Source organism: Carassius auratus, chromosome 22, assembly GCF_003368295.1.
Source record: "Carassius auratus strain Wakin chromosome 22, ASM336829v1, whole genome shotgun sequence".
In the NCBI taxonomy this organism is placed as follows: Eukaryota; Metazoa; Chordata; class Actinopteri; order Cypriniformes; family Cyprinidae; genus Carassius; species Carassius auratus.
Window position 1 is genome coordinate 8,042,105 of NC_039264.1, and position 14,576 is coordinate 8,056,680.

The following is a 14,576-nucleotide window of genomic DNA, read 5'->3' on the forward strand; positions in this document are numbered from 1 at the left end:
AATGCATTGGTGTAATATTACAAAACTCAGAATGTGTCAACAACACCATCCCCTGAAGGTACTCAAAATATTTTGAAACAGCGCCACCTAGTGGTCAAAAGTTATAACTCAATTTACATAAAGGCTAATAACTTTTGAATATATCTGGGTATTGACATGATGCTGGTCTTCATAGACTCCTTGGGTCACGCCGAGAAAATAGATATAAAGTTTTTTTTATTTGGCTGAACTTCCTGTCCGCCATTTTGATGAATGTTGAAAACCTACTTTTTCGAACTCCTCCTAGATCGTTTGTCTGATTTTCACCAAATTTGACGTGGATCATCTTCAGACCATCCTGGCAAAATGTTATAGATTTCGTATCGATATACGAAGCGGTTCTCATTTAGCGCATCAACGAAACTGCTGGAAGGGTGCCAAAATGCATTTAAGGCTGTATCTCTGCAAAGCTTTGACATATTTGCACCAAACTTTGTATGTGTCATCGTCACCTCACACTGACCTTTCCAAACTAATTTGGTAACAGCGCCACCTATTGGTTACACGTGATAAGCAAATAAATCCTATTACTAGTTGTTGTGTTTATTGTTTTCAAGCCATTTTGCCTAAAATAATCTTAAAACTGTCTTAATTACTCATTCCTGCCGTTCGTCTGAAGCTTGCTTCTGTAGTGCTTGGCCCCGTTATTGCTGCTTGCAGCTATATTTATTATTATTATTATTCTTCCGACTGGGAGTCTATGGCAGCCCATAGAACCGAATGCGGGAAAGTTGTTTTGGTTTGACATTCTGATAGAGGACAGTGCCAACATTAAATACACCAATTTTGGTGTGTCTAAGACATTCCCTCTAGCGCCACCAACTGTCCAAAATTTCACTTTAATTTTGTTAATAAATTTTTAACCGTAAGGCCAATCAACAAAATTCGTTTTTCCTCTGATTTCTGAGCTCATGCCAATTCGATTGCACCCTATGACGTCATTTTCCATCATATAAATATGGCCGCCAATTTGAATTTTTTGAAAAACCTACTTTTTCGAACTCGTCCTAGACGGTTTGTTCGATTCACACGAAAATTGAACCAGATCATCTTCAGGCAGTGCTGACCAAAAGTTATGCAAATCAAATTGATTCGTCAAACCGTTTTCGATAAACGCTCAAACAAATTTTACGAAACGCTTACAAAAACAGTCGTAAGGCTGTATCTCTGCAACAATTTATCGTATTCAGACCAAACCTGGTACATGTCATAACAAGCATGACCTGAGGCAACTTGCTGCGTTTCGGCGCAGCGCCACCTACTGGTCCAGAGATATGGAAAATTGCTATTTTTGCTTATAACTTCTAAACAGTTTGTCCAAAAATCATAACATTGGTCTTGTTAGATTCAGGGCAACATGCCGAGTCGACTGATATCGAATTTTACCATCTCGGCCATTTTGACTGTCGGCCATTTTGAATTTTGTGCTAAAATGCTGTATTTTCAGAACGCATCAACGGATTGTTACGAAACATGGTATGGGTCATCAGCACAATGTCCTGAAGGAGCGTGAGAAGTTTCGAAACAGCGCCACCTAGTGGTGATCATTCTATTTAAAATGCTTATAACCTTGGGTGTGGTCGACTTATTTTCTCGAGACTCACCAAATTAGACTCCTGAAACCTTACCGAGTCCTACGATACCAAACATGCTAGGTTTCGCCTTATGGTTTGTGTAGCGTTGTGATTTAGCGCTTAAAAAACATCTGGCTATATCTTTGAAACCGCTTGTCTGATCGAGACGAAACCACCGTCAGAAGTTCGGAAACATAGGTCGATAGCTAAAACGCCAATGCCCAAATGCCAAAATATTGATAGTAAGGGGTAGTAATATTCAATCAAAGTCAAGAGTCAGTCAATTTTTACATGCTTTTTCATATAAATGTCCATAACTCTGAAGTGAATTGAGATATTTTCACCAAAATTGACACACATATGTATGGGCTCACTCTGAGCAAACATAAAAAAAAATGGTGGGACTGAGCCTCTTGATGGCGCTATAATAGAACAAAACATGAAATTCTCATTGACTTCAATACAGTTTTGTGAAATAAAATGCTATACTAAACAAATGCATTGGTGTAATGTTACGAAACTCAGAATGTGCCAACAACACCATCCCCTGAAGGTACTCAAAATATTTTGAAACAGCCGCACCTAGTGGTCAAAAGTTATAACTCAATTTACATAAAGGCTAATAACTTTTGAATAAATCTGGCTATTGACATCATGCTGGTCTTCATAGATTCCTTGGGTCACGCCGAGAACATAGATATAATGTTTTTCTTATTTGGCTGAACTTCCTGTCCGCCATTTTGATGAATGTTGCAAACCTACTTTTTCGAACTCCTCCTAGACCGTTTGTCTGATTTTCACCAAATTTGACGTGGATCATTTTCAGACCATCCTGGCAAAATGTTATGGATTTCGTATCGATATACGAAGCGGTTCTCATTTAGCGCATCAACACATCTGCTGGAAGGGTGCCAAAATGCATTTGAGGCTGTATCTCTGCAAAGCTTTGACATATTTGCACCAAACTTTGTATGTGTCATCGTCACCTCACACTGACCATTTCAAACTGATTTGGCAACAGCCCCACCTATTGTTTACACGTGATAAGCCAATAAATCCTATTACTAGTTGTTGTGTTTATTGTTTTCGAGCCATTTTGCCTAAAATCATCTTAAAACTGTCTTAATTACTCATTCCTGCAATTCGTCTGAAGCTTTCTTCTGTACTGCTTGGCCCCGTGATTGCTGCTTGCAGCTATATTTAGGGGCCAAGCACCGAAGGTGCGAGACACCTATTGTTTTTGTTCCGGTTCTTATTATTAGGGGCCAAGCCCAGAGGGCTGTAGCCCCTATTGTATCTGTATGTTTTATTATTATTATTATTATTCTTCTTCTTCTCCAATGGGAGTCTATGGCAGCCCTATGAAGGAAACATGGGAAAATGATAAAATTTGGCACACTTGTAGAACTGGCCATTATTAGTGATCTGACCAACTTTGGGGTCTCTAGGCCAAACTCTATAGCGCCACCAGCAGTTCAAAAATTCAACATTCAAACGTTAATAACTCTTGAACCACTAATTCTATGAAAATAAAACTTAGTACATCTATTTTGTCTCTTCATGGAGATTCCATTCCACACCTTACATTAAGACTCCGCCCATTACAGTAGCGGCCATTTTGAAAAGTACAGTATTCAGTCTAAACACTACTCCTCCTTCAAAATTGGTCCAATTCTTCTGAAATTTGGCTCAGATGATCTTTGGACTGAGCCGCACAGAAATGACTGAACAGATTTTTGATTTTCGTCTTTGTTCAAAAGTTATTCAATTGTGAACTTAATGAGGCTGACCTAAAATCGGTTGAGATGCTGTATCTTGGCCAAACTTTGATCAATCGATACCAAACTTGGTACACTTCATCTACACCATGATCTGGGGGTCCACGCCAAATCTGGGAACAGCGCCACCTATGGGTGTTGAGATACCAAAAATGCACTTTTTTGCTTATAACTTCTGAACAATTCATCAGAAAATTATGATCTTGATGTCTATGGATTCTTTACATCATTCCGAATCTGTGGATGTCAATTTTGTCAAGACCACCAGGACCACCCGTCCGCCATTTTGAATTTTGTCATAAATTGCTATATCTTTTGATCTATTGTACATATCTTCACAAAAATCGATAGACATCATCAACACCATGTGCTGGAAGTACCCCGGAAGTTCGAAGACAGCGCCACCTAGTGTTCAAGAGATATAACGATTCTTGCAAAACCCCTTATAACTACTGTAAATGTTGATCGATTTTTGTTATTTTTATGTCATTTTATTCCTTTGGTTATGCCGAATCTGATGATGTCTCAATTGTCATTTTCCAACATGGCGTCTGTCCGCCATATTGAATGGAATGAAATACAGTTTTTTCGCTACTCCTCCCTGAAATCTTGTTCAATTTTGTTCAAAATTTTATCAGATGAACTTCAGACCGGGCCTGACAGAAATGACTGAACAGATTTTTGATATTCACTCCCGTTCCCGATATGTACAGCTCTGAACTTGACCGTGCCTGTGCTTGTTGATTTATGCTAGTTAGCTTAGCATGCTAATTAGCCGAAATGCTAATACGTTTCTATTGACTCTAATGGGTCTCCTGAGCTATCTGGTTAACTTTGAGCAACGTTAGCATTTTTTAGCGTAGCATGCTAATCTGGCTAAAATGCTGCTTCGGGCTTTTGAGAGTTAATTCTCACACCTTAACCTCTCTTCTGTGCCATGCGAACTGTGTGTCAACTAATGTGGCGCACTTAGCTAAGGCACTGGTCCCAAACCCGAGAGGTTGTGGGATCGAATCCGGGGTGGGTAATGTCGATCCGATGGAAGTTCCGTTTTGGCCGTTTTGCTTCGTCCCGCTCGTTGCTCTGGCTACAGCCCTTCAGGGCTTGGCCCCGGTATCGCTGCTTGCAGCTATATTTATTATTATTATTATTATTATTCTTCCGACTGGGAGTCTATGGCAGCCCATAGAACCGAATGCGGGAAAGTTGTTTTGGTTTGACATTCTGATAGAGGACAGTGCCAACATTAAGTACACCAATTTTGGTGTGTCTAAGACATTCCCTCTAGCGCCACCAACTGTCCGAAATTTCACTTTAATTTTGTTAATAACTTTTTAACCGTAAGGCCAATCAACAAAATTCTTTTTTCCTCTGATTTCTGAGCTCAAGCCAATTCGATTGCACCCTATACCGTCATTTTCCGTCATAGGAATATGGCCGCCATTTCGAATTTTTTTAAAAACCTACTTTTTCAAACTCGTCCTAGACGGTTTGTCCGATTCACACGAAAATTGAACCAGGTCATCTTCAGGCAGTGCTGACCAAAAGTTATGCAAATCAAATTGATTCGTCAAACCATTTTTGATAAACGCTTGAACAAATTTTACGTAACGCTTACAAAAAGAGTCGTAAGGCTGTATCTCTGCAACGATTTATCGTATTCAGACCAAACCTGGTACATGTCATAACAAGCATGACTTGAGGCTACTTGCTGCGTTTCGGCGCAGCGCCACCTACTGGTCCGGAGATATGGAAAATTGCTATTTTTGCTTATAACTTCTAAACGGTTTGTCCAAAAATCATAACATTGGTCTTGTTAGATTTAGGGCAACATGCCGAGTCGACTGATATCCAATTTTACCATCTCGGCCATTTTGACTGTCGGCCATTTTTAATTTTGTGCTAAAATGCTGTATTTTCAGAACGCATCAACGGATTGTTACAAAAAATGGTATGGGTCATCAGTACAATGTCCTGAAGGAGCGTGAGAAGTTTCGAAACAGCGCCACCTAGTGGTGATCATCCTTATTTAAATGCTTATAACCTTGGGTGTGGTCGACTTATTTTCTCGAGACTCACCAAATTGGACTCCTGAAACCTTACCGAGTCCAACGATACCAAACATTCTAGGTTTCGCCTTACGGTTTGTGTAGCGTTGTGATTTAGCGCTTAAAAAACATCTGGCTATATCTTTGAAACCGCTTGTCTGATCGAGACGAAACCACCGTCAGAAGTTCGGAAACATAGGTCGATAGCTATACACCAATGCCCAAATGCCAAAATATTGATAGTAAGGGGTAGTAATATTCAATCAAAGTCAAGAGTCAGTCAATTTTTACGTGCTTTTTCATATAAATGCCCATAACTCTGAAGTGAATTGAGATATTTTCACCAAAATTGACACACATATGTATGGGCTCACTCTGAGCAAACATAAAAAAAATGGTTGGACTGAGCCTCTCGGTGGCGCTATAATAGAACAAAACATGAAATTCTCATTGACTTCAATACAGTTTTGTGAAATAAAATGCTATACTAAACAAATGCATTGGTGTAATATTACAAAACTCAGAATGTGTCAACAACACCATCCCCTGAAGGTACTCAAAATATTTTGAAACAGCGCCACCTAGTGGTCAAAAGTTATAACTCAATTTACATAAAGGCTAATAACTTTTGAATATATCTGGGTATTGACATGATGCTGGTCTTCATAGACTCCTTGGGTCACGCCGAGAAAATAGATATAAAGTTTTTTTTATTTGGCTGAACTTCCTGTCCGCCATTTTGATGAATGTTGAAAACCTACTTTTTCGAACTCCTCCTAGATCGTTTGTCTGATTTTCACCAAATTTGACGTGGATCATCTTCAGACCATCCTGGCAAAATGTTATAGATTTCGTATCGATATACGAAGCGGTTCTCATTTAGCGCATCAACGAAACTGCTGGAAGGGTGCCAAAATGCATTTAAGGCTGTATCTCTGCAAAGCTTTGACATATTTGCACCAAACTTTGTATGTGTCATCGTCACCTCACACTGACCTTTCCAAACTAATTTGGTAACAGCGCCACCTATTGGTTACACGTGATAAGCAAATAAATCCTATTACTAGTTGTTGTGTTTATTGTTTTCAAGCCATTTTGCCTAAAATAATCTTAAAACTGTCTTAATTACTCATTCCTGCCGTTCGTCTGAAGCTTGCTTCTGTAGTGCTTGGCCCCGTTATTGCTGCTTGCAGCTATATTTATTATTATTATTATTCTTCCGACTGGGAGTCTATGGCAGCCCATAGAACCGAATGCGGGAAAGTTGTTTTGGTTTGACATTCTGATAGAGGACAGTGCCAACATTAAATACACCAATTTTGGTGTGTCTAAGACATTCCCTCTAGCGCCACCAACTGTCCAAAATTTCACTTTAATTTTGTTAATAAATTTTTAACCGTAAGGCCAATCAACAAAATTCGTTTTTCCTCTGATTTCTGAGCTCATGCCAATTCGATTGCACCCTATGACGTCATTTTCCATCATATAAATATGGCCGCCAATTTGAATTTTTTGAAAAACCTACTTTTTCGAACTCGTCCTAGACGGTTTGTTCGATTCACACGAAAATTGAACCAGATCATCTTCAGGCAGTGCTGACCAAAAGTTATGCAAATCAAATTGATTCGTCAAACCGTTTTCGATAAACGCTCAAACAAATTTTACGAAACGCTTACAAAAACAGTCGTAAGGCTGTATCTCTGCAACAATTTATCGTATTCAGACCAAACCTGGTACATGTCATAACAAGCATGACCTGAGGCAACTTGCTGCGTTTCGGCGCAGCGCCACCTACTGGTCCAGAGATATGGAAAATTGCTATTTTTGCTTATAACTTCTAAACAGTTTGTCCAAAAATCATAACATTGGTCTTGTTAGATTCAGGGCAACATGCCGAGTCGACTGATATCCAATTTTACCATCTCGGCCATTTTGACTGTCGGCCATTTTGAATTTTGTGCTAAAATGCTGTATTTTCAGAACGCATCAACGGATTGTTACGAAACATGGTATGGGTCATCAGCACAATGTCCTGAAGGAGCGTGAGAAGTTTCGAAACAGCGCCACCTAGTGGTGATCATTCTATTTAAAATGCTTATAACCTTGGGTGTGGTCGACTTATTTTCTCGAGACTCACCAAATTAGACTCCTGAAACCTTACCGAGTCCTACGATACCAAACATGCTAGGTTTCGCCTTATGGTTTGTGTAGCGTTGTGATTTAGCGCTTAAAAAACATCTGGCTATATCTTTGAAACCGCTTGTCTGATCGAGACGAAACCACCGTCAGAAGTTCGGAAACATAGGTCGATAGCTATACGCCAATGCCCAAATGCCAAAATATTGATAGTAAGGGGTAGTAATATTCAATCAAAGTCAAGAGTCAGTCAATTTTTACATGCTTTTTCATATAAATGTCCATAACTCTGAAGTGAATTGAGATATTTTCACCAAAATTGACACACATATGTATGGGCTCACTCTGAGCAAACATAAAAAAAATGGTGGGACTGAGCCTCTTGGTGGCGCTATAATAGAACAAAACATGAAATTCTCATTGACTTCAATACAGTTTTGTGAAATAAAATGCTATACTAAACAAATGCATTGGTGTAATGTTACGAAACTCAGAATGTGCCAACAACACCATCCCCTGAAGGTACTCAAAATATTTTGAAACAGCCGCACTTAGTGGTCAAAAGTTATAACTCAATTTACATAAAGGCTAATAACTTTTGAATAAATCTGGCTATTGACATCATGCTGGTCTTCATAGATTCCTTGGGTCACGCCGAGAACATAGATATAAAGTTTTTCTTATTTGGCTGAACTTCCTGTCCGCCATTTTGATGAATGTTGAAAACCTACTTTTTCGAACTCCTCCTAGACCGTTTGTCTGATTTTCACCAAATTTGACGTGGATCATTTTCAGACCATCCTGGCAAAATGTTATGGATTTCGTATCGATATACGAAGCGGTTCTCATTTAGCGCATCAACAAATCTGCTGGAAGGGTGCCAAAATGCATTTGAGGCTGTATCTCTGCAAAGCTTTGACATATTTGCACCAAACTTTGTATGTGTCATCGTCACCTCACACTGACCTTTCCAAACTAATTTGGTAACAGCGCCACCTATTGGTTACACGTGATAAGCAAATAAATCCTATTACTAGTTGTTGTGTTTATTGTTTTCAAACCATTTTGCCTAAAATAATCTTAAAACTGTCTTAATTACTCATTCCTGCCATTCGTCTGAAGCTTGCTTCTGTAGTGCTTGGCCCCGTTATTGCTGCTTGCAGCTATATTTTATTAATATTATTGGTCTACCTACTAAAAACATATAGCACATATTTACATTAAGTTAATGCAGGACCAATCTGATGACATGTTTCATATCAAAAGAAACTGGGAATTATAGTTAAATACTGTAATAGAGGATGAGATGTGGAAAAAATATATGTGCTGGCTGTCATAAGGGTATTTTTAGTCAAATGTGGAAGGAATTTGATTAGAAAATGAAAATGCGATTCTTCAGAGCTCCATTAGTGGTTGCCAAATTTGACAGTACATCACCATTATCAGTGTGTAGGAGAGAATGAGGAATGGTGGGGTCTAAGTGCATTTATTCTGCGAATGTCCCAAAGTACTATTTTATTGGCAGTGGGTAATATTTTAGGAAGTGATATATCAACACTCATAGATGAAGTGAGCACTTCTTTAAATTAAAAATTTTAATTAGCCCATTATTTTCTCACCCTAAGACCATCCTATGGGTATATGGCTTTCTTCTTTCAGACAAATCCAGTCAGAGTTATATTAAAGGGCTCATATGACGTTGCTAAGAAGAACATTTTGTGTATTTAGTGTAATGCAATGTGTTTATATGGTTTAAGGTTAAAAAACACATTATTTTCCACATAATGTACGTTATTGTTGCTCCTCTGTGGGAGTGAAAGGTGAACTGATGTAAGGTGGTCTCAAGGTCACGGAAGTCGATCCCCTAGGGGCAAGAGATCAGAGGTCAAATAAGAAGTCAATCAAAAAGTTGATGTTTGGTGTTTCTATTGCAATCAAAAAAAATAAATAAATAAATATATATATATATATATATATATATTAGAGGTGCTCCGATCACGATCGGCCGATCGTTATGCGTATCTCGTCAGTAAAGCCGGTTTTCTAATCAGCGGTTAATTCCATCAGGTGCGTGATTTCACATAGAGCAGCTGTTACTACACAGAGCCGTTGTTAATAGAGAAGATGCGCAAATCACGTTAATTTTCAGCGTTTATTGGCCCATCTTCTCAGTTAACAACGGCTCTGTGTAGTAACAGCTGCTCTATGTGAAATCACGCACCTGATGGAATTAACCGCTGATTAGAAAACCGGCTTTACTGACGAGATGCGCATTAACGATCGGCCGATCGTGATCGGAGCACCTCTAATATATATATATATATATATATATATATATATATATATATATATATATATATATATATTGCACATGCGGTATACGCATTTTACATGTTACAAAATGACATATTTACACACAATAATATTATTATTACAGCTCAACATAACAGTATTATTCTGTTCACTCTTTCTCCTGCACTAAAATGACTGTATATAGATGCTGTAAGTTTAGTTATGATGAAACATGATGTATGAAGTGTGTAATGTATTCCAGTAACTGATAAGAGGAAGTTTGCTGAAGAAGTGTCGAAACAGACTGTTGCATGATGATTAAACAGCTTTACCAGCTTCACGTATTCCTACACAGTTTGAGTAGATTTATTTTACATGTCTACAAAAGTTCATATTGAGAATGAACAGAGGTTTATCTCTAGTCAATGCTGAACTCTACTGCAGTCAGTCAGAAGAGGGACACAGTCTCGTCTCTCTTACTGTCTGTCTCAGTGTCACATACGAGTACGAGTTTTCAGTCATATTTTTAAATAACTTTTGTTAATCTATAAACAAGATTTTTTGTCAGTACATCCTCCACAGCAGGGGCATTTTTTTTTTTTACACTTTCCCTTATATTTACACGTGTATATATATATATAAGTTTTATTTTAACTACTTAAATACATGATGAGTTTGCACTGTTTAGTTCAGCTGCATTTTCTGAACTCTGGGTGACAGTTGAGAGAGTAGAGTTACAGCGCATTGCAGCGCATCCTCAGACAACAAAGAGGACTGTTAAGGAAACAACTAATTCTTGTTTCTCTCTCTCTCATTTAATGTCAACGTTAGTTAAATTAATGAAATGTCATACCAAACCATTTTTGCTATTAATTATTTTATTAATAATTTTAAGACACTTACTGTACGTCATAGAAAGGTTAACTCATGTATCACTTACCTGAAATACTTTAGTTGTTTTCTTATTTCAGGCCAGTTGTAAGAATTAGGGCATTTCTGTACATTCAGAATCAGAATTATATCATTTATTTATTGTTTATTTGATCTATCCAATGTGTTTTTTTTTTTTTACCAACATGTTTATGAATCATTTTGTGATTCAAAGTTTCTTCCTGAATCTGAAATACAAATGTGTATGTGTATTAAAAGACAACAAAGAGGACCGTTAAGGAAACAACTAATTCTTGTCTCTCTCTCTCATTTAATGTCAAGTTGATTACTGCTTACAGTCTTCCCGACTGCCTGGGACCTGTAACAGATTTATCTGTACAATGAAGCTAGATTAGCTGGCTAGCCAGGTAAGTTTCAGGTTAGTTTGCACCAATCCTGGGTTTTAGGTACCATGAAAATGGCATGGCTTTTAGCGGCATTCATTGCCAAAGTAACCTACACATCACAGCTGACCTGCTCCGGGGCAGGTTATGTTCTGGGTTAGAGATCTCAAACTGAAGCTGGACCAATCAGATGTGAGCAAAGAAACATATTGGTGATGTCACATATCCCAGTGTCTGTTGTAATGGCTTCACCTTTTCTACCAAATCCTGTGGACATCTCCACACAAATAGTTAGACGAGCACTTCGCAAAGGACGAGTTTTTGGGGACAGACAAAATCCCCTTGCTTTTCATGATATTTTGTGAAAGATACAGTTTCTCCATGGAATCTCTTATATTTGTGAACTTCTTAAACCACACATAACAAATGTGACACATCGAAGTCATGCCCTTACTGTACCGCATGTACCGTGGTCCTCACACTTCAAGGGATACTTATATAACTTCATAGTGTTCCCCGGATATTTATCGACCATGTCCATAAAAGAGGGCTTTTATGAAATTTCTGGTTAGATTGATAGGGTGTGATATTACATAAACAGATTTAATTTCATACATTAATTTTTTTCTTCTTCCCAAAAAGCAGATTTCACTTCGAAGATACATAGAGTCATAGAAGCAATAGACTGCACATTTGTTTTAATCTCCACAGCTCTTGGAGAACATGAGGCAGATTATGTGAATGGAAAATCCTTTCAGAGCCTCAATGTTCAGGTAGGTGTTCTACACATGCAAGATGGTTTTAATTTTCAGTGAGATGAATCATTAAAACATAATGATCTACTGTACATTTCATCTGCAGATGACGATCACAAGCTTGGGTGCCAAATGGCCTGGCTCAGTGCATGATTCACAAAGTTTCCGTGAGTCTGCATTTGTGTCCGCGCTTTGAGGAGTTAAATTTGGAACCATACAAAATACTTTTTTAAAGTGTTAATTTTAATTGACAAACAAAACGTGCACAATTTCCCCCTTTCTTTCTGGAACAGGGATTTTTGATGGTCTGTTGGTGGAGATTTTTGCAAACCCCCATCCTGAGTGTAAAAAAATTATTACCAATTAATTTTAAATGTCACATTTAGTAGAATTAGACTTATTGCATCTGTTTTTATTCCTAATAATGGCCAAGTTATGGCTAAGGTCTTAAGAATAGGAAAATTACCTTGACCATGAACTTTTAAGGTAAAAAGTCAGCCAATATGGACATTAAAATATCAGAAAGTAATTCCACATACCATAATTAGTCTAAATAGAGGTATTACATGTGTATACACAGTAGGTGGCCAACCTAAATGAGCAGTACCGTCACACCGCCGCACCGTTAGCTGCAAGTCAGTCGCATGTTAAAATGATTCGCGAAACTACCGCCAGGTGGCGCAAATGGACTGATTGCGAAATTAATGTAATTGTAACATCAATAACAATATGATATAACATTGTAACATCTTTAAAAAAACATTTTTTTTAAATCACAGTGAGTTAATTTCAAAATGTAGTTTAGTCTTAGGCTCCAGTCTACTCTTTACACAAAGGATCATATGCATGCTATTGTTATTAAATGGTAAATAAATATGAGGCCCTATATATATATATATATATATACATACATACATACATACATACATACATTATATGTATATATATATATATATATATATATATATATATATATATATATATATATATACACGGATAAAAAGCTAAATGTTGTAAGGGGAACAGGTCAATTTAGCTCAAAGGGAATCATTTAAGATTTTAAAGGGAATTTGAACAGAATCACTGTTTCTCGGTTGATCACTGAGACGCCCTGCGATTCACTGAACGAGCCGTTTAACATCAAATCTGCGCTAGATGTTAATATCCAAACTATAGTGAAAACACTATTAATTAGCACAGTAACAAGATCGGCAATTTAAGACATTAACTTGTAAGCATAAAACACAAGATACTTCTCTTTTCAATATGAATAAGGCTTTATTAGATACATCTAAGACATATAAACTAATCTAATGCACAAGTACATGCACTAACAAATTCATACAAGTTGCAGGAAGATAGAAAGTTAGGGAAGAATGAGTTTGAGAGAACAAAAATGTGGAATCCCAAGTTTACAGCAATACGTGAAACTGCATAGACATGAACAGCCATTAACCCTTTAGGCGCCAGAGGTTTTTTCCTAAAACGTTCGATTTTGACATCTTAATTTCAAAAGGCTATATCTTAAAATTTATAAAAGATACAGACTTTCTGTCAATTATATAAATATTAAGGATGACCCAATGTTTATGTAGGGATTTTATTTTCCCATCTAATTTGCATACTATGACGTCATATGGGGTGGTCATCTTGAATTATAGAATTTTCATGAAAAGTCACATATTTAAATGATAAAATGGAGCACTTCTTTCCCCAAAAAAAATTTCCCTCACCTTCTGTGTGCTATATTGCACAATACTGAATGCTCAGGTAAATAGTAAGCAGTAAACAAACTGTAAATCATTACTAATAAATGGTAGAAACAAACCGAATGCATGTAGCGGTTGGGATTTTCAATTTACTACATGCAGCAGGCACTCTGATTCCATGTATGGGGCACATATATATTACTCATATGACACACAAACACAAGTAGACAAGACCTGTTTAGTTCAAAAGCTATGCCCCGTGTCGCATCGCCTCTGCTTCTGCTATCAGCAGCGCGGCCGGATCTGCCTCGCGCACGCGCTGAATGTGCACAGCTCGGACTACTGTCAGTGTCATCGCGACTCCCACCTTGCCTCCTAACTGTCCTATGAATACTTCGACCTCGTCTAACATACCCAGTGGCATTAGACAAAGTCTCCACTACAATACTGTCGCCGCGATTGCGTAGAGGTGCGGTCAGAAGACAAATATACATGTCTAGCGCGGTAAAAATCTCCCGCCTCGTCCCCGCAACAAAAACTTGCCTGCTAATTTCACGATGAACACTCCGACCCTGGCAAACATTGTTCACACCTCTGACATTTGGCAAATGACCATTTATTTACATTGGGCAAAGGATTCACAATTTGTGCTTTGTGTAGGGCTATACTTTCACTTTCAATATCACCATCATCTTCTGAATACAGATATTCCCCTTCAGAATCAGTGTCCGCGAATAAAAGTTCCAACACCTCATTGCGGCTTTATTGAAACTTTATTGATGCCACTAGATAATAATAATAATAATGAAAATAATAATAATCTAATGCCAATACTCGCTGACGTTGACAATATTGTTCAGATAAAATGGCTCACTCTCACACAAGCTCCGCTTTTTTTCGCACTGATTCAATGCACTCTATCTCGAAGATTTTGTATAGGAGCATGGCGTTTTTTTCAGTCAGAGATGAAG